The sequence below is a fragment of the Lepidochelys kempii genome, chromosome 5, assembly GCF_965140285.1.
Source record: "Lepidochelys kempii isolate rLepKem1 chromosome 5, rLepKem1.hap1, whole genome shotgun sequence".
NCBI classification, from domain to species: domain Eukaryota; kingdom Metazoa; phylum Chordata; order Testudines; family Cheloniidae; genus Lepidochelys; species Lepidochelys kempii.
The window spans coordinates 4,945,586-4,967,268 of NC_136384.1; the positions used below are offsets into that span (position 1 = coordinate 4,945,586).

Consider the following 21,683-nt stretch of genomic DNA (forward strand, 5'->3'; position numbering starts at 1 on the left):
GCTCCCCAGTGGGCCGTGGCCAGCCTGCCAAGGGGAGAGGGGCGGCGGGGTGGGGGGGCTCTGCCAGCGTTAGGCTCTGGGACGTGCCAGGCTCCTGCCCCCTCCCGGACTCTCAGGCTCTGGGACGTGGCTGCAGGGGACCGTGATGCGCCCCCCCGAGCTCCCGCTGCAGCGCGGCCGCTCCCCGGGGCGCAGGACCAAGCGCCCCCGAGACGCACCGCCCGCCCCGGCGCCCCCCGCCCGGCCCCTCCAATCCGGGCCTGCAAACTACATCTCCCAGCATCCCGCTGGCCCCACAGTGCCTCCCCCCTCCCCCCCCCCCGCACACACACACCTGAAGAGCCAATGAGGAACCAAGCAGCGCAGCCCCAAATGCCAGGCGGCGCTTCCTGCCCCAGTGACACCGGGGCGCGCTGGGGACGGTGCTGAGCCAAGGTGCGTTTCTGGGCGTGGGGGTGGAGGGTCCTGGGCGGGGAGGGGGGCTGTGGGATCCTCGCCTCTCCTGGGTCCCTCTCCCTTGGCCAAATGGGGCTGGGGGAGAGGGGGAAACCCCGGCCACATAGGGAAGGGGTCCCCCCTCCCCCGTGCGGCTGGCGAGGGGGCCACCTGCCCGGCCACGGCTTTGCCAGGCGGCGAGCCCCATCCCTGGCTGGGACAAGCCGCGTTGCAGAGAGCCAGGCTGCGGGAGATCAAGGACTAATCAGCCAGGGATCTGCGCCATCTCCCCTCTGCGGGATCTGCATTTTCCAGTGTGTACCCCCCCCCCCCCGCCCCCTTCCTTGTGACACTTCTCTGGGGCTTGTTATTGCTGGCTCATAGCAAGGCGCCCTGTCTAACGGCGTGCGTCCGTGGCGTTGGAGACCTCTGCCTGCAGCCGCCTCCCCTCCAGAAATCGTTGCAAACAAGACCAAATCCTGCCACTGCACTGGGGGGAATCGGGCGGGGAGTTTCCCCCTGCACGCCCTGTGCGTTGTCAGCGCCCTGCTGGCTAACCGGCAGCTCCTTTCAGTTTTCTGGCTCGACCCCCAGGCACCGGCAGAAGCTGTTGGCTCTTTGGTTAATAGAGAATGCCCTGAAATTCTTCACGGGCGGGTTTTGGATTCTGTGCCTGGGGAGTTCAGGGAGACGGACTCCTTCACAATAGGGTGTTTTAAACAGTGAACAACAACAAAAAATCATATGGAAAACGGTGCTTGGTAGAGTTGAGCCCTGAAATAAATGTAAGCTCTGGGGCTGGACTGGAGTTTGCAGCTCAAATTTACCAGGCTGAGTTAAAAGACCCTGATGTGTGGGGACAATGGGATTCATAAAGGAATGGGGCGAAATTATGAATGGGGGCGAAAGCACTCAAGTCAGGTGTCTTTTATACAGGACTCTAGAACTAACGGCTTTCGGGCTCAGGGCTCTTTGTCTGGCCTGGTGCCTTGAGAGTTTAATTACTGTAATAACTTTTGATGGGTGGGATGGATGCACTACAGGGAAACCTCTAATCCCTCAAGCCAAGCTGCCTCTTCCAGATGTACCCTGCACCTGGCGTGTTACTAACCAGCTGTCATTTTAGGACTATAATTACCAAATAAGTGAGCTATAAAACACACATCAGCGGAAGGGTGGAAAGAGAGCAGAAACCCAGTTCGCTGCCCTGCAATATACTTAATCTGGAGTTGGGAGAGTTAGCATGAACTTGTTTGTTACTAGCTTTGCAATATTAGGGAACCCTTAATGGACCATTGAAAATGCTAATGCCAGTGAGTTGTGCTTGGCTACCATAGAGATGGGAAAGGAGGACTTGTGGCACCTTAGAGACCAACCAATTTATTTGAGCGTGAGCTTTCGTGAGCTACAGCTCACTTCATCGGATGCATTCAGTGGAAAATACAGTGAGGAGATTTATATACACACAGAACATGAAAAAATGGGTGTACGATAACACCGATTTTTTCATGTTCATGTTCTGTGCGTATATAAATCTCCTCACTGTATTTTCCACTGAATGCATCCGATGAAGTGAGCTGTAGCTCACGAAAGCTCACGCTCAAATAAATTGGTTGGTCTCTAAGGTGCCACAAGTCCTCCTTTTCTTTTTGCGAATACAGACTGACACGGCTGTTACTCTGAAACCTGTCATAGAGATGGGAGCATTAAAGACACCTGTGTAGTTGTGAGGTCCTTTATGAAATAGCATGTATGTGTGAATTTGGGGGGGTGGGAATTGAGTCTGCAACCTTGGTGTATAATCCTTCTGAGTTGTTAAATGGAGCTGTGCTAATTTTCCATGCAGCTATGACTGATAGCTAATCTTCTTTGGACCATGAACTCCTGGGGTCAGGGAATGTGCCCCCGTCTGTTTAGGCAGAGCAGCGGGGGCTGGCAGCGCTGTATACACATGTTGTGCAATGACAACATTAGCTGGCAATGTGATTATGCAACAGTGAATGTTTGGCCTAAGAGTAGCTGGCTTGTAGCTAATCACCTTGTCTGCAGGTGTAAGTGCTCTCTGGAGCCATGGAAGCTGGTGCTCTTTATGAGACACAAGAATCTTTCCTCTTTTTTCCCCCTCCCCCCCCCCGTTCCAATTTACTCTTCAGTTTTAAGGCTGCCTTTTGTGCCATCTCTGCTCACAAGCCAGGAGGCAGGTAGGTGCCAACCCAGGTCTCTAGATGGGCGGGAATAAGGGGACTGTATTCCGAATATCCATCCCAACGCCTTTATATGAGCAAGCTGCAGACCTGCCTGCTGAACTCTTTGGTGTCCCAGTGAGGATTTTAACGAGTCCTCAGCGTCTCGACTGGAAGCGGTGGTGCTGTGGCCATCAGGCCTTAAGCCAGTGCCCTGCCTTGCTCTTTGGGTGTGATTTATCGTTCTTGGAAGCTACAACGTTCCTGAACTTCTTGGAAACTCCGCTGCAGCGAGCAAGACAGCAGAATTAAATGTGGAAGACTCAGCTTAGGAACCCTGAACCAGATGCAGCACCACATCACGCCCCCTCTCCCCCCAGTATTCATGGGGGCTCGGATTTCAGAATTGCTCGGCAGGCAGCATACTGAGCTCTCTGGAAAACCAGGCTAATTATTAGGTGCTGGAATGCGAGTTCCGCTCTCCTTACATTCTGGTACCTGTTCTGGGAGCTGAGCCCTTCTGAAAAATCTCAGGCAGATGGAGAGCAAAGAACTTCAGTGCAAATGAGACACCAGTGAGAGACCTTGGAGCAAGCCCCTTGGGAATCTTGGCGCCATGGTCAGAAGTGGGCTGTCTGGGGAGATGAGATGGGAGCACTGCCGGGCTTTGCAGGTGGGTGGGTGGGTTAGGTAGGGCTGCCTCCCTCAGAAGATCAGGAATTCAGTGGGGATGGGCAAGGGCAAAGACCAGCTGGAATGCTGGGGAAAAGAGACTGTTGGGGACTGGGATGGGACAGAAGGTCTTGGTGGCCCTGGGCCCCATTTTGCCCTAAGTCACTGCTATTTTACACAGGGCTAACTTCACCTACCATCAAAATGCAGCCACCTCTGAGGCGAAGTGTGGCATCTTCACAATGGTGCAGAGCAACAATAAAAAAAAAGAAAAAGCAGCTGATGACAGGAAAGTGAAGGAGGATGCTAGGGCCAATGAAAACTGCATGGAGGATTTAGGGAGCCAGACTGTCGTTACCCAAGCTTGAATTTGACCAGCCCTCAAGAGTCATTACACCTTACTCTTGTGGCAAAGGTTATGGGATCTTTAAGGATCTGTGGGGTCAGAATCGCTGAAACACAGCACCCCAAACACCACACTGGAGCACTGGGGGCAGGACTTGCCTTGAGGAAAGGATGCTCCCAATTGAGTCGCCAGCCCCATTCTTTGCTGTGTTGACTTTGGTGGTGTCCTATCCAATCCCTCAGTTGGCTTGCTCCCAGGCTAGCTGGCGATGTGGCATTTAACCGCTCAAGCTGACGTGGCTGTTGCTGAAGACATTTGAACTGAAAACCAGGCCCTGGCATTTCCTGGACAGGACTCTAGCCGCATGGTTTCATGGTAAGTCACCGAGCTCCTTAGCCCAAGCACGTCTGAAGTTCAGTTAAGAGAGGTTCTCAGTGTCCGAGCCTATAAGGTTCAGAGAAGATCAGGGTTGGAAGGGACCTCAGGAGGTCATCTAGTCCAACCCTCTGTTCAAAGCAGGACCAATCCCCAATTTTTGCCTCAGATCCCTAAATGGCCCCCTAAAGGATTGAACTCACAACCCTGGGTTTGTAGGCCAATGCTCAAACCACTGAGCTATCCCTCCCCCCCGCCAGTTCCCATGTTCCCATGACCAGTTAGAATGCCGGTGATGCTGTTTCCTTCTACACCAATGCACAGTGCTGCAAGGGCAAGAACAGGCCATCCCCTTGTACTGGGTGACAGCTGTGCCTACTGGAGAAAGGCTGGCTTGGAAGTTTGGGGTCTTTCCCTAACCTTTGTGCCAGGCTCCTATTAGAACTGGCAACGCCAGGCCCGCGGGGCTGGGAACATCGGAAGTTGAGGAACCAGTTTGGAATAGCTGAAGGGCAAAACTCTGCCTTCTCCAAAGCAGGACTGTGCTGGGGCAAGCCAGGAGACGCTATGCCAGGAGGGGTTATGCCTAGGGAAGGCACTAGAGAGCCTACTGGGAAGCAGGTCCTGCTTCATTCCCAGAAAAACCATGCCCTCATCCTACTTTCCCAGCTCCTGCCTGGCATGTCTCCCATACTATTCTGCAGTGGTGGGGCCGTAGGTACATCCTTGGCAGGGCCGCCCCTCCAGAAGTGTTGGCTGGACCGTACCCTGCAGCTCAGCTGTAGCTACTGCCTATGTGATGCCCCTGGAGAAGGGGCGAGGGAAGGGCTGCTTGCTCCACCTAGTACGTGCCTGGCTCTAACTTGCCCTAAGGCCACATCTCACCTAGCAAAGTCTTGCCAATCTAGCTACCCAGGTATACAGGAAACAGCAACCGTAAAAATCTGAAGACGGATATACTGATACCAGCAAACCTTCCCAGTGGAGACACTGCTTATACTGGCAAACGTGTGCTTTTGCTGGTGTAGTTTATACTGGTTCCCTGAATGAAATAAGCTGTCTTTTTTTCCAAGCTCCACTAGGACTTTTGCTGGAATAGGGGTGTGGCTTTTTGGCAACATTTCTATCCGCCATTACTACGCTGGCAAGCTTCTAGTGTAACCCTGGTATCAGCATCAAAGGGTTTTATCTAGGACGATCGTTCTTGAGAACATGTGGTGCCAGATTCGATGACAAATTGGCAATAACGAAAGAGGCGATTGTGATGCAACGAGAGGCAATTGCAATCATATGGTAATGTTTTTTTGCCCTTTGGCAGAGGCTTAAAGGGACACAGTCAGGGCCTTATAAAACCTGATCATCAATAGAAATGCTTCTGTTGAGAGTCTTACAAAAGGGGGTGTATGTGGAGGCAGTGGGGAAAATAACATCTCTCGGCGTTATCTGCCGTTCCCTGCTAAGGGAAACTCACGAGCAACTGGCCTAAAAATAGGTAAATGTGACCATTTACACCGAATTTTTGTACTTTGCTCATTCTTGGTCAATGGCAGTATTGCCAACCGCAAGCATTCAAAAACTATGAGATTTGCTTAAATGTTATTATTACACTTAAAAAATTGTCATAATTTGGGCTGTTTTTCTTTCTGGCTTGAGCCTCTTGGAGTCCTATTTTCAAGTTTTGCGCTGCAATCAGAAGGGCTAGAACTAGCTGTCATGAAAACTGAAATGCTCAAATAGCATCCCTGCGGGACGTAGGGGTGTAAGAAAAACTATGAGACTCCTGTTAAAATGCTGGAAGTTGGCAACAACACTGCCTATGGCATTTATTGGAGAAAAGCATAATCGGTCTTGAAAACTCAGTTTTAGTAATTCTGAGTGCTGTTAGGAACTCAAATAAGGAAGTCCTGTATTATATATATACATTTATACCTGACAGTTTCCCTTCAAGTTCTGCCATTGCAGAGTTGACTCCTTAAATAACTGATCAAGTGTCTGGGCATGACTGTAATGTAAAAGGACATTCCAAACTTGATCAAATCATAGAATAGCCTTTAGAGAGGTGCAAGATTAGACTATAAAGTTCACACTAATTCCTAGGATATGGGGTTTATGCTGTGAGAGAACTCTGCAGAGTTTCAATATGTAGTCTGTTTGTGCAGATTTATTCAAGTGCCAGCAGAGACCTGGAAGGAAAGGGCGTTTGGATGGGCCTCTACAGGACATGGCTGCTGGCTTCCGTGTCTTTATTTAGCACTGAGTACGTTGTCTCTGTTTAGTAACTGGCCGGCACCGTGGCAAGTTCTTATTTCCCAGACACCCAACATTTCCACAAGCTCTGTATTGCCAACCTCTAGAGCTCAAAAAATCGGGAGTCGGGCCCGCAAAGTGGTAAGAGTTTTACAAACACTTCTCTTGAGTTGCTTTCTGATTTTTGAGCCTTTGGGGACTTTCCCCCAGCATGTTTTTCTCCAAACCCGTGAGAGCTAGATTTGTGGTTTTGTTTTTTGAAATGAAAGCTGAGATTCTCACATAACCACATGACTGCAGGAGCTGGGGCTTTACCAAAAACACCCAATACCGCAAGAGCTGGCAACACACACTGTCATTTAGATTCTCATTATGTATGGGAAAGGAAAAGAGAATAAACCAAGTCTTCCTGGGAGTGCAGGAGGCGTGTGACCTTCCCAAACATGCTGGATCAGCTTTGCCTTGCAAAATGGCAGCTTGTCTCCAGGAGGCTGTCTGTCTGAAGAAACTTAAAGGTGCCGTACCCTGAAAATAAGCTAATGTCCCAATAGGCCGATGCAAGGAGGATGTCTCTCCTCTCTTCCCAGTACATGTTCTCTGCTGGTACTGGGATCTGCTATAGTCTTTGTCACGGTTCCTCCCCCACTCTGAACTCTAGGGTACAGATGTGGGGACCTGCATGAAAAACCTCCTAAGCTTATCTTTACCAGCTTAGGTCAAAACTTCCCCAAGGTACAAAATATTACATCCGTTATCCTTGGACTGGCCGCTACCACCACCAAACTAATACTGGTTACTGGGGAAGAGCTGTTTGGACGTGTCCTTCCCCCCAAAATACTTCCCAAAACCTTGCACCCCACTTCCTGGACAAGGTTTGGTAAAAAGCCTCACCAATTTGCCTAGGTGACTACAGACCCAGACCCTTGGATCTTAAGAACAATGAACAATCCTCCCAACACTTGCACCCCCCCTTTCCTGGGAAATGTTGGATAAAAAGCCTCACCAATTTGCATAGGTGACCACAGACCCAAACCCTTGGATCTGAGAACAATGAAAAAGCATTCAGTGTTTTACAAGAAGACTTTTAATAAAAAATAGAAGTAAATAGAAATAAAGAAATCCCCCCTGTAAAATCAGGATGGTAGATATCTTACAGGGTAATTAGATTCAAAAACATAGAGAACCCCTCTAGGCAAAACCTTAAGTTACAAAAAGGATACACAGACAGAAATAGTTATTCTATTCAGCACAATTCTTTTCTCAGCCATTTAAAGAAATCATAATCTAACACATACCTAGCTAGATTACTTACTAAAAGTTCTAAGACTCCATTCCTGTTCTGTCCCCGGCCAAGACGACTACAGACAGGACTACAGACAGACACAGACCCTTTGTTTCTCTCCCTCCTCCCAGCTTTTGAAAGTATCTTGTCTCCTCATTGGTCATTTTGGTCAGGTGCCAGCGAGGTTACCTTTAGCTTCTTAACCCTTTACAGGTGAGAGGAGCTTTCCCCTGGCCAGGAGGGATTTCAAAGGGGTTTACCCTTCCCTTTATATTTATGACAGTCTTGCTTGGGATTCTGCCAGTACGTAGCAGTGGAGCACATCCGCTTAATCAGTGATCAGAAAGATGAGACGCTGGAAGTGTCAAATGTGCCCGGGCAAAGTACTGTGTTCCTTTATGGAAATATTCCTTTCTAAGCTGTGAAGTGGAATCTTAGCCGGGCTTATTTTTTAACTGGTTTAAAATATGCAGACACAGAAATGTGGAGATAGGGTCATCACTAGGCTCGACAACTTATGGGGAGGTTTTTAAAGGGCGGGTACTAAGCTGTGTGGCTCATGCTACAGTTTCATGGGGAGAGTGAGATGTTGCCAGGACCCTTGTGGCAAAAACAGCAGGAGGAGGTGGCTAGGGCAGCTGCTGGATCCAGGGACCACAGTGCAAGGGAGCCCAGCACGCATGCAGGAGGCAAGGTGAAGCTATGCCAGAAAGGCTGGGGCAATCTGTATGGGGCCGTGGGCTCAGGGGCCGGTTAACGACAAGTTCATCGCTGGCCTCTGGCATGAAAGTGCCATCTGGAAAGGAGGTGTTTCTGCAGAATACACGAAGCAGCCGCTATTTGGCTGTTGCCTGGAAACTAGCATAACCACATCAAAACCGCTTTCCCCAGAAAATTGCTGACTCCCTGGCGGCTGCACATAGGTGCAACCGCACTGACTGTGGGGAGGAAGTGCCTGCCTCCTGCGCTGGCTTTCTGGGAGATGCCAACAGGTGCTCCATTGGCAGAAGGAGCCATGATCTCTTCCTCCGCTCCAGCAGCTGGGCACTGCGGAAAGCTGGCTTCCACGGCACCAAGCCACCAGTGGGCTAATTTGTTTGGCTGGTGACTTTGGCAGCTGCAGACCTGGGAGGGAGATACCACTGCACATAAGAGAGAGATTCTGGAGGGTACTGGACCGCCGAACCCTCTCTTCCCCCACAACTTTCCTGCTGGATAGGAGTCTTGGCCAGCTGATAAACCAGGGCCTAACCTGATGCGAATATAATCAGGATTGTTGCAGGTAACTTGGAAAGGCTCCATGCTGATCAGTCTGTGAAGTTGTACCAGACGGTGCTTGTGGGAAATCAGAAGGTCCAAGTGTGATTCACTGGCTTGGTCCAAACAATCACATCTCCGTCTAGTGGCTGGCCCCAGTTTGATAGTTCTTCACTGTTAACGAGCTACTCCTACTACCTCAAGTGGCTGTGGCTTTTAGCTGTGAGGCTGAGGTAGGGTGACCAGATGACAAGAACAAAGTATCAAGACACATGGGGGGGCAGCCACAGGCTCACCCCCCCACCAGGGCCGGCTCTAGGTTTTTTGCTGCCCCAAGCAAAAAAAAAAAAAAAAAAGCTGGAGGGCCGCCGAAGCAAAATATTGGGACAAATGGCGTCCCGACCGTACATCAGTCGGGACACGGGACAAACAACTAAGTATCGGGACATCTGGTCACCTGCGGCTGAGGTCCTCCAGTCATCCCTGCTAACCCTCGTGACCTTAGCAGAGGTGAGCACGTGTGCAGTCGAGCAGATCGGAATAATAGCTTACCAACTTAGGGTCCTTTTGGTTCCTGCAGATCGGTGCTTCAGCTCCTAGGTGACACTTCTCATGCATCGACTGCAGCAGGTTATCTCATCACTTAAGGTGAAATTCGCACAGCTTACGTTTTGAGCGCTTAAGTGGTGCAGACGTTTTGGGGCTGGTCCTACACACCGGGATCATTTCACCTGAGTTAACGGGCATGAGCCTTTACTGTTTCAAACCTCTGGGCTTTTACGAGCTGGCCGTAAACTCGGTGGAGTTCACTTGCCGATTTGTTGTTGAAGCTTTGTGTAGCTTAAGTGTAACTATTGCGACATAGTCCTGGGATGGAATTCTTGCTTGCCTCACTGGTGTGTTATGTAAAAAAGAGATCCCTATCTCCTGAGCAGTTTAGACCCGATCTATCCTACCTTGCTGATAAAGATAAATTGCATGTTTTAAATTTCTCTTTAAAATGACCTAATTACAAAACTACAGTGAAGCTAGCATTGCTGCTGTGGTTATTCTCTTCATCAAAGAACTATCAGAAATCAGATTTTTCTCTGTCCTGTGAAAAAAATCTTGAGATTTCTAAATTATTTTTTTGTTCCAAGGACGGATGAAAAGCCAAAACTTTTCGCAAAACTCGATTTCAGTTTGAGCAAAATATTTTTGTTTGAATAAATTCAAAATGTTTCATTTTGATTTCAACCCTTCTTTAAAAAATTGTATAAGTACATTTGAAACAAAACTCAAATCTTTGTGGGAAAAATGGGATGTTCTGACACTTTTTAAAAAAAAAAATTTGAAAAAAGTTTCACATGAAATTTTATCAAATACAATTTTGCAAAATACGTTGGCGTTTTTCCAAAGAAAACTATTCTGATTAAAATTTTCCAACGAGCTCTAGGTAGATCCCACTTCAGGCAGAAGAAATCTAGTCCAGGTCTTACCTGTGACCAATAGATACAAAGTGTTGGCTAAGGCTAAGATCAGACAAATATAAAGCACATCTTTGATCTGTGACAGAAATACCTCAGTCAGGAAGGCTTTGTGTAGGTTTTTTTTATGTGTTTGTTTTGTTTGGATCCAGTCACAAATAAATGGGTGCTATGCTATTGTTGGAGACTAAACTAAACTTTCTGGCAGGATCAAAGCAAACTGTGATGGCCCATAAACTGGGTCCCAATAGACAATATCTGACGTGTTGGCAAAAGTCTGTTCTTGTTTTCTTCCATATACAGAGCAACCCTATACTTGGTCTAGAATCAGGAAACAAGACTACTTCTGGGAAGATCATGTTCTTTTAAAATCTTCCCAGAGAGGTAGGGCGTGCAGTGTTTAAGACTCTTTAGTAGGTGACGGGTAGGGGGTAAATGGCAGTTGTGTCGCTGTTCGTGGCAATCCAAAATAACGTTAGAAGCATCCGCTGCTTGGATGCAAGGGCCAGAATTCCCATGAATAGGAGGCTAACTCTAGGCTTTCAGATAGACGGCCGAACTGGTTGAGGGGAGATAGGATTGCTCTCTATAAATATATCAGAGGGATAAATACCGGAGAGGGAGAGGAATTATTTAAGCTCAGTACCAATGTGGACACAAGAACAAATGGATATAAACTGGTCATTGGGAAGTTTAGACTTGAAATTAGACGAAGGTTTCTAACCATCAGGGGAGTGAAGTTTTGGAATAGCCTTCCAAGGGAAGCAGTGGGGGCAAAAGATCTATCTGGCTTTAAGATTAAACTCGATAAGTTTATGGAGGAGATGGTATGATGGGATAACATGATTTTGGTAATTAATTGATCTTTAAATATTCATGGTAAATAGGCATAATGGCCTGTGATGGGATGTTAGATGGGGTGGGATCTGAGTTACCCAGGAAAGAATTTTCTGTAGTATCTGGCTGGTGAATCTTGCCCATATGCTCAGAGTTTAGCTGATGGCCATATTTGGGGTCGGGAAGGAATTTTCCTCCAGGGCAGCTTGGAAGAGGCCCTGGAGGTTTTTCGCCTTCCTCTGTAGCATGGGGTATGGGTCACTTGCTGGAGGATTCTCTGCTCCTTGAAGTCTTTAAATCACGATTTGAGGACTTCAATAGCTCAGACATAGGTGAGAGGTTTTTCGCAGGAGTGGGTGGGTGAGATTCTGTGGCCTGTGTTATGCAGGAGGTTGGACTAGATGATCATAATGGTCCCTTCTGACCTTAGTATCTATGAATCTATAAACTGGTGGGAGCTACTGGGTACTTGGCACTCTTGGCAAATCAGGATATGAGTATCTCCGTTTAACGAACTAGACAAAGGGTTGCAAATGCTGGGATGCAGAGGGACTCTTGCAATGTTAAAACATGTGTTCTCCAAAACAGATGACTGTTTGTATGGGGCGAGCTCCGGAAAAGCCCTCACCATTGGTCTAACTCTGCTCCCAGTGACATTGGTGGTAAAAATCCCAGTGGTTTCCATGGGAGTAGAGTTAGGCTAACACTGAGCGCTTTTGAGAAGCCTTCCCTCTATTGACAAGTAAGTGCCAGCCAGAGACTCAGTGCTGCAAAAGACAAAGGCTTTGCTTTCAATCCGATGTTAACGTTAATGGAACAGAGCTAAATTGCAGGACGGAGTGGTGTAAAACCTATCCGTATGGGAACTGATGACTGCTATTGCAGTGCTCCATACGCTTGGCCACTTTCATAGTGCCATCTGTGTAGATTTCAAACTCCTCCTCCAGAGATAGTGTACGTTTTTGGCCTAACAAACACTGCTGCTGTCGGGTTTGTGTGGCCAAATCTCCCTGCATCGCATTAGACACTTTCCCTTCGGAGGGCTACTGCATGTGTGCTTTGTTTGTTTTGCAGGTGCCCGCTTCTGGTGACAACCAATTTAGTGGGAAGGTGATTTGGAAAATGCTGTGTAAATGCTCATGACAAATGTCTTCACCCCGGCTACAGTACTTGTCCTCTCTGGTAGGTTAGAAGTGAACTGAAATATAAAGTAAATTGCCCAGATCTGTGCTATTTTGAAAACCAGACAAGACTGAGTTTAAACTCATCCCACCTCTTCCCCAAAAAATATCCTGATCAAAAGACACACTGTGTAAACCACATGAGCTGTCTGGCTTTGGGAGTTACATTCATGCTCTATTGCGTTCATTTGTTGCTAGAATCCCAAGGATCTATTAACATGAGAGCTGGGTTAATAGCATGAACTTATGTGGATCAGCCAAGGGTTGTGGTGGATTCTCTGTCACTGACCATTTTTAAATCAATGCTGGATGTTTTTTTTCTAAAAGATCTGCTCTACGAATTATTTTGGGGAAGGTCTATGGCCTGCGTTATACAGGACCTCAGAATAGATGATCACAGTGGTCCCTTCAGGCCTTGGAATTTATGAAATCCATGCCTAAGTAGGGTGACCAGATGTCCCGATTTTATAGGAACAGTCCTGATTTTTGGGGGCTTTTTCTTATATAGGCACCTATTACCCCCCACCCCCTGTCCCAAATTTTTACACTTGCTATCTGGCCACCCCATGCCTAAGGCCTGCAGAGAGCATTACCTCTTGCATCTGTCTTGAGTGTAAATTTTTCTTCCCTGCTTATTTCTATTCATCTTATTGTTACCACATTCGCCTCCAGTGACTGGCCAGCCAGCTGGAGTTAAAAGCAGCACCACACTTCAGTTAAGGGTTTGTGTGTGTGGATGGTGTGGCAGATATGGCAATATCCTGGATAAATCTTACTGAATTAAGTTTAAGTATCTTAGGAGTTCATTGTATTTAACAATGCAAATGTTTATATTTTACTGGGGGATTGTATGTAATTTATTTAAGGGGAAGACAAGACTAAGGTAAACCCTGGAAAGTGTTGTGAGCTTCAAAGGACTCTTAAAATAACAAGCCAGACAAGAGTGAACTTTCAGTTGAGTGGCTGTCCTAGGAAATACTTAGGAAAAGGAGACTGCAAATGACACACCGTACCTCAGAATGGCACCCTGTAACCCCCATATTCATCATTTCTATATCGTTGTGATATTTCATACAAAGCATGTGATGTGAGATACCATATGAAAGGTCATGGTCTGCTGAAACCCATTGTTCTGTCCAAATATGTATATCATTAGATCGTATGAAGTTTTTGCTTTATGGTTGTTCCTGAAATATGCTGTAAGTTTGCTCATTACATACAAAGGATCCCCACCCAGGAGGGTGCTCCATGATTATTCATCAGCAGGGGTCTTGTAATCAAGGGGTTTACATTTAAATGACAGCTGCCCAAGTTCTCACAGTGAGGGTTTACTTGATCACTGTGACTCAAAGTTCACCAGGACATGTCTGAGCAAGTGTCTCAGGCATATGGATTGAGGGTATAAAATAAGGACAGCATGTCTTTGCCTTTCTCCTCCCCAACCTATGCTGGAAACAACTGGAATGCCAAGAAGATGAAGGTCATCTGAGGAAACTGGTCCAGGCTTAAGGGGAAGCCCATGTATTAAGAATTGTTTTAAGAACAGTTCACTGGCCACAGACCTTGTTGGAGTTGGAGTGATCTTTGGTAAGCTTATTAGCATGAGTGTACCTTCTATTATCATTTTTAATGAGTTTTCTCAGTAACGCTTTCACTTTAAGAATAAATGTACTTGCTTAGAAAGACCTGTGTGGTAACTTATAACTCTGGCAATTACACTGTCCTCTTATGAGGAGAAAAGTACAGCAGGTCTGCTTAGGCAATCTGATTGTGCTGGGGAATTCACAGTGCAGACAAGGAACTGTGCAGCCTAGAAATACCATGGTCAGGAGAAAGAGAGAGATGTAGGTGTCCAGGCAAGAAAGGTGACAGCTGGGAGCCAGAAGCCTGAGAGTGAGTGTCCTGGCTGGACCCTGGAGGGGGAATACAGGTGCAGTTACCCCTAATTGTGACAGATGGAACTAGAGTTAACTGCAGTGAAGACAAGAAATATAAATCACAGGTAAGGCTAAGTTTTAGTCTCGGGTATTTTTAGTAAAAGTCATGGACAGGTCATGGGCAGTAAACAAAAATTCATGGCCCGTGACCTGTCCATGACTTTTACTATATACCCCTAACTAAAACTTGGGCCGGGGAGCCGCAGGTGCTCGGGGGGAAGGGGGGCGGGACCCCTATTTGGCGCTGGTTGGGGTGAGGGGGGTGGGCTGCGGCGGGCGGCCTGGGACCCTTGCTGGTGCTGAGGGGGGGAGGACGGGCGGAGGCATGCAGCCCGGGACCCCTGCTGGTGCTGAGGCGGAGGGGGCCGGGTGGTGGCACATGACCTGGGACCCCTGCTGGTGCTGGGGGAGGGAGGCTGGGCAGCAGGGCTGGCAAGCTCCCCACCTGGCTCCGACCACCATGTCCCTGCAGCTCCTAGGGGAAGGGACGACTGGGGGGCTCCGCGCGCTGCTCCTGCCACAAGTGCTGGCTCCGCAGCTCCCATTGGCTGGGAACCGCAGCCAATGGGAGCTTTGGGGGCGGTGCCTGTGGGCGCTGGCAAGTCCTTTGGCCCCTCCACCTAGGGAGCTGCAAGGACATGCCGGTGGGAGCTGGGGAGACCCCCACCGATGTAAGTGCTGCCCTGCACCCCAACCCTCTGCTCCAGCTCTGAGCCCCCTCCCACACCCAAACTGCTGCTGGCCTAGGGGCTGCTTGGCTTGAGCAGCCCCTGAGCCAGCTACTGCAGAAGTCACGGAGGTCACAGAAAGGCATGGAATCTGTGACTTCCGTGACAGACACGCAGCCTTAGTCATAATTAGTGGGAGGCTTATGAGACACTGCAAAGTCATTAGATTTGGACAAAAAGACACACACACACACACACACACACACACCCATGGGGGGAAGATTGTTTGGTTTTTTGCTAATGAGTGCTAGTGACCCTACCAAAGGCTTTTTCTAACTGGCAAAAGCCCATCTATGCTGCTCCTGCCATGTTCTAGGCAGCAACAGGCAAGTGAGGGTTATTATAATCCTGTTTTGAAGCATGGATATGCCAAGATCCTAACGGCTTTCACTTGGCCGCCTGCTTGCCTGGCTCAGCCGGTGGTATACGACTAGAAAGCGCAAAGCAAGAACAGGAGGGGGAGCAGAGAGGGCGAGAGAACGTTGGAAGGCAGCACAAGAATGGCAAGAGATGAGCACAAGGAAAAAAGAGGCCCCATAGAAACCGAGCAACCATCAGTTTACATGCCTAATGGTCAAGCATCTGCCTATATATTTCTCTCCCTCCCTGTGTCCCTCTGTCTCTTTGCAAATCTCATCTGAGAAGATCTTTCTTTGACCATTAGAGCTAATCAAAATGTTTTCCAACAAAGCAGGGTTTGGGTGGGTGGGGGTTTTTTTGTTGTTTTTTTTTTTTTTTTTACATTTTTGTGATTAACAAAATTAGAAGTTTTCACAAGATTTCAGTTTTTGTTCAAACATTTTTTGAAAAAAATCAAAAGGGGTGAGTTTGTTTAGTTTTGGTCAGAAAAATACAACATTTCCCCAGCTCACTTCACCCCCCTGGGGGAGGGCGCAGGGGGATGGGGTGGTAATGTAAAGTCAGAGTGTTCTTTGCTTCCCTGACCCGGGAATAAAGTTTTTCCATTGAAAACTTCAGAAAAGACGCACACACTTTTTTGGAAGTTACTTGTGAAATATACTTCCCCCTCTCCACCAGCTCTACTGAATAAATAGTGATTGGAATGATTTCTGGAGAGGTAAAGAATTAGTGTGCAGGACAAAACACCTTCGCCCGCTGCAAGCTAGCCTACAGAACTGTTTCTATTACTGTTTTCCTCAACAACCTCTCCCTTGCACTGATTCTCTACTAACCCGCCCCTCATGGGCGGCGCGTTGAAGAGGCCAGGGAAGGCTAAGCCTCTCTCCCCAAAAGTCCAGCCATGCAGGGGGGAAAGGCTGTGGATGTGGCGGGCTCCCCTCCAGAGGCACCCCGGACCACCGCTGCCTTCAGAGTACCGGAAGTGAAGCTCCATAGAAGGCGAAGGGGGGCCCACCAGTGCCCGGACCATGGCCTTGCCTGTGCTTTGCTCCACCCCTTCCCCTGAGACCCCGCCCCCTCTCCGTCTCTTCCCGCCACCACTCCGCCTCTTCCCCCAAGACCTCCCCCTACCCTCCACTTGCTCCTCTCTGTCTTACCCACCTCCCCCTGTCGTTTGCTAAAGGCAGGAAAAAGTGATGGGGCCATGGCCCCGTGGCGACCCCCCTGTTCCAGAAGGGAGTGGAGAGGAGCAAGCAGCGGGTGGGGAGCCTTGGAGGAGGGGGCAGAGAAGGGGCGGGATGAAGGGAAAAGGTACAGACAGGAGACAGACTGAATGAGTCCAAACCAAAAGGTTGCCTGATACCTCAAGAACTGTGTTAATATCATGCCTTGTAAACAAGAAAAGTGGAACCAGAACTTAACCCAAATTGGTGTGTTGGAAACTAGGCCTAACGGGTGGACAAAATAATGAGGGGATGGGCTATTCCACCCATCGCTCTTTTTGTGGGTCCTTAAAGAAAGAGACTTTAAAGGATTAAAATTAGCAAGTTTCACCATCATGGCTGCCACCCTGACTGTCTCCCCACTGTCTTTGTCCTAATCCTGAGAGATTCCCTGACCAGACCAAGCCAGAGAGAGGGACCCAGACATCATCACCACCTCTACTGGCTTCATCAACACCACCTGGATTGAAATGGGATCAACCTGTAACAACCGTGACACCAGCCCATCTCAACTAACTTCTGTTTTTCCCCAACAAGGACAAGTTATGACAATCTCTGATACATCTGAGAGTCTGTCAAACAAGGTGATTGGTTTTTTTTCCCCCTCCCTTCTAAAAAACTCTCTACAACTAAAGGGAAGGGAAGTTGTTAAAGTGAAAGCCTCATTTAATGCCTTACATTTCAAAGGCTTTCATTGTTTGTCCTTCTTTTCCTTATTTTTAATAAAAGGATGTTTCCTGGAGTGTTTGCCATGGTGCTAAACAGGCAGAGATCTCCGTGTAACAAACCCCAAACTTTGTTTAACACTGTCTAATGTTGCACAGTCTCTGGGATATGTTACCACTTATTCTGTCTAAATGAATACAACAGCTCTAACATCTTTGCTGTTTACCGCAGGCTTTTGAAATTCAGCAGGGTTTTGCCCTATGGGTTCTTGTGAGTCTACTGGGTAGCGTTCCACCTGTTTTTCCTTAGCTCCGAAGCCTACAGGGAGTTCTGCCTCCAACACAGATGCTCAGAGCTCTCCTATTTTGAGTCAAGAGGCTCCAGCCTGACCCCATTGTTTTGCTTCCAGGGTGAGCCCCAGCTCAGTTGAATAAGTAGGCTGCAAGTTCCAGGGGTGAAATCCTGGCCCCATTGGAATCAGCGGGAGTTTTGACCTTAACTTTAATGGGGACAAAATTTCATCCCAGCAATGTCGTGCTTGTGATAACTTGGATTGAGTGCATCTATGTGGATTTTCACCGCTCACCCGTGCTCTGGTCTGTGGCGTCCCGTCTAGATAGGCAATGAAGAATTCCTTCAGTCATCATCAGTTCTGGCTTTCATTATTAGCTCCTTCACAGCCAGCCAGAGGAGAGTTGCACTTCATCAATTTGGTCCTCATGTGTTTGAGGGGAGAAGTATTGCCTAATGGCTAGCACAAGTGCTTGTGAGCTCAGACCCCTGGGTTTTATTTCCTGCTCTGCCATTGACCTGCTGTGTGACTTTGGACAAGTCATTTCCCCTTCCCATGCCTCAGTTTCCCCATCTCTAAAACAGGATGAACCCAAACATATCCATTTTCCAGGGAGGTAGAGACTGCAAAGTGGTCAGATGACTTAACTGAGAAAACAGAACACAGCCACGGTCAGCCCTTAAGGAAATAGCATTTCCAACAAGACATGAAGGAGTGAATAAAGAACTACTGAGCCTGGAGTTCTAACTAGTTCTGTACTCCTGGGCTGATCCCAGCCCTCCCAAGTGAAGAGTTTTAGCCTTTCCTGGAGCACACCTGCATTGAACTGAAGTTAAACCCTTGGGCACTAGAGACCAGGTCAGTGGCCTGTCTGAGGCTGAATTTGTGTTTATAGAGTTTGGAGAGGCTCAAAAGATTTTAAAAATGCAAAGGCTGCAGGAGACAGTGTCACAATAGATTTTATCTATTTCCATGGCTCTCCTCCCTGCAGTTGTCTAAGCCCCTCATAATTATTAATGGATTATGTGAGGTAGGGAAATTTTAGCTCTGTTTTCAGAAGGGAAACTGAGGCCCAGGGGAGCTTAAACGACTTATCCACGGTCACCCAGGTAGGCAGTTCAACCTGCCTAGCCTGGTTCTGTCCACTATGCTATGCTCCTTCCCACGCTGCCCTTTCATTCTGTGTATGTCCCATTTCCCCCTCCTTATGGGCTATGATCCCATCTCCCTGTAACATTAGCAGTGCAGTCACATGGGCACTGCCAGCTCCTGGAAAACAATAAGAACACCACTGCACAGAGATTCTGTGAGTCAGCAGTGACTGAGAGCTAAGATGCAGCAAGAGAGAAACTGAGTGAGTCAGGAACTGGAGGGAACCTGAGGTTTGAGAGAAAGTGAAAGGACACGACTGCTATTCGAAGACTGAATGAAGAGAAAAACACCTGTGAAGTCTGGACTGGACAAATCTCTTCACCCCTCAGTCAGAGGCCTTTAGCTTTCTAGCCTTTCAGTTACTTTAAATAATGAGATTGTTGTGGAATTAAGGGGTGATTAGCCCACATGGGCAATAGGTTTAATTAAGTGAGCTGTACAGCAGCCAAATGCCACAGAGCCCTGGGTTCCCTCATTCCCGGGCTCAAGGATGATGGTAAGTGGAAAGTGGCTTTGTATCATCAGGTGGTTGCACTTCAGTCTCTGCAGTTTAACCCCTGAATTGCTTATTCTGCAGGAAGTCAGGATGGGATCCCGTTCGCTACAGCGTTGCACACCTGATTAGGGCCTGTCATAAATAAAGGGAAGGGTAACCACCTTTCTGTATACAGTGCTATAAAATCCCTCCTGGCCAGAGGCAACATCCTGTTACCTGTAAAGGGTTAAGAAGCTCAGCTAACCTGGCTGGCACCTGACCCAAAGGACCAATAAGGGAACAAGATACTTTCAAATCTTGGGTGGGGGGAGGCTTTTGTTTGTGCTCTTTGTTTACGTGTTTGTTCTCTCTTGGGACTGAGAGAGGCCAGACAGAAATCCGTCTTCTCCAACCCATCCTAATCCAAGTCTCCAATATTGCAACCAGTAAAGGTAAGTAAGCCAGGCAAGGCGGATTAGTTTATCTTTTGTTTTATGTGAATTTTCCCTGTGTTAAGAGGAAGGTTTATCCTGTTTTCTGTAACTTTAAGGTTTTGCCCAGAGGGGGATCCTCTGTGTTTTGAATCTGGATACCCTGTAAAGTATTTTCCAACCTGATTTTACAGAGGTGATTTTTACCTTTCTTTTTTTTAATAAAATCCTTCTTTTAAGAACCTGACTGATTTTTCCATTGTTCCAAGATCCAGGGGTTTGGGTCTTTGATGATTTTGTAACCAATTGGTTAGGATATTATTCTCAAGCCTCCCCAGGAAAGGGGGTGTAGGGCTTGGGGGGCGGGGGGGATATTTTGGGGAAAGACGTCTCCAAGTGGGCTCTTTCCCTGTTCTTCGTTTAACATGCTTGGTGGTGGCAGCATACTGTTCAAGGCCAAGGCAAAGTTTGTACCTTGAGGAAGTTTTTAACCTAAGCTGGTAAGAATAAGCTTAGGGGGTCTTTCATGCGGGTCCCCACATCTGTACCCTAGAGTTCAGAGTGGGGAAGGAACCCTGACAGGGCCCCACTCCTAGTGGGTCCTGGTCATTGTAGGATGGGTTCTTAGGAGAGTAACATGGGTATTTCTCTGCTCCCTCTGAAGTGGCAAACATTGGCCATTGCTGGAATTAGGACTGGAAAATAACAGGTAATGGTCAGAACTGCTAAAGCAGACCCCTATCTTCTTTAGGCATCTTCGCCATTTGAGGCATGGCAACTTGTACTCTTGGGGGAATTCTGCATCACTGCGCAGTGCAGAATTTATGTTCCCCACAAAATTTTTTCCCCTGCAGAATTTGTGATCTCCCACTGTCAGTCCCATGCATGGCCAGGCTTGAGCTGTCAGCCCCACACATGGCAGCCCGAACCCGACAGCCCCAGTTGCGCAGCAGAATTTTAAAATATTTAATTTTTTTGACACAGAATTCCCCCAGGAGGAAACTTGCTATTTCTTCCTGCTGGAGTGTTGGTGCCAAGGATTACAAAGTGGCTTTTAGCATCACAAGTTAGCTGCATGCGTGCTGTTGTTCATATAGGCTCAAGGGCATGCAGGGTGCTTTACAGGAGTACTGTTTACTAAGCGCTGATAAGAATTCTGTCCAAGTCCCTAATCCTGCAGGCAGGCAGAAATTTGCACACACACGTAGTCCTCTGAATTCAATGCTAGAGAGTTTAAAATGTGCTTGCAAAGTCAGAGCACCAACAGACAGAGATGGAATGCAGGTGAAGTCTGAGATAAGAGTTCATGGAGTTAGATATTCATGTTTCCCAATAAGTCCTGTTGGTTCTAGTTTTAAGACAGAAAACTTTGGTTTTTCAACAAGTGTTACAGCAAAGGCATGGATGTTGTGAGCAGAGGCTGAGGTGATTAGTAAGGGAATAATGGTTGAAAAGAGGGAAGATTTTTAGCAAGGCCTTGAACAAAAGCAAAGATTTCTGGTATTTTAATTAATGAGGGAACTCAATGCCTAGGTAGCAGCATGGAAAGTGAGACATTAAAATCATGGGTCTTTATTATCCAGTAGAACTGGTCATTTTATTTGTTTAAGCAAAACTGAAATTCTGTATTTTGATGTAAAAATCGGAAACTGAACACTTGTTTGTTGGTTAAAAATTATGTTGCTTCTGCGGGGGGGGGGGGGGGGAGCTTACAAAAAGTGTGGGTTTCTGGTTTTCCGTTGATACCAGAAAATTTGGGGGGAGGGGAGTTCTGAAGTTTCCTGAAGAAGTGAAAACCTGATCTATTAAACTGATTATAAAAAGCAGTCGTGGCTTGGTCACCCCCTGATAACTCTACCCCCATCTCCTTCCCAAAGTATCGCTTCCTCCCATTCTTTAATCTATGCACGGTAATATAAAATGCAAGTATCATTTGGTGTGATATCAAAATTGATAAAAGTGCACATTTCACAGCAGTGGATTTCATGGAGGTTCTGGTACGTCTCCCCATTTTGAGGGTAATGGTTTTGTTTGTTTAAAATTTTTGTTGTTTTGTTTCAGGGTGTTTTTGTTGTTGAATAGGGTTTATTGACTAGACGGGGCAGGGATCAGTGTTGCAGGTGTCATTCAGTGGTGGT

General features: G+C 47.6%; 1 protein-coding gene across 13 annotated transcripts in view; it reads left to right on the forward strand.

Moving 5' to 3' along the window:
• Positions 1–236: 236 nt before the first annotated feature.
• LOC140911084 (myogenesis-regulating glycosidase) overlaps positions 237–21,683 on the forward strand; it is a 40,268-nt gene continuing 18,821 nt past the window's right edge. For 3 of the 13 annotated variants that reach the window (XM_078852698.1, XM_078852697.1, XM_073343364.2), the window contains exons 1-4: positions 237–435; positions 12,175–12,282; positions 13,753–13,868; positions 16,916–17,113. The gene's annotated coding sequence lies outside the window, so the exon portion shown is untranslated. The other 10 variants (XM_078852700.1, XM_078852699.1, XM_073343375.2 and 7 more) reach the window with 8 other exon arrangements.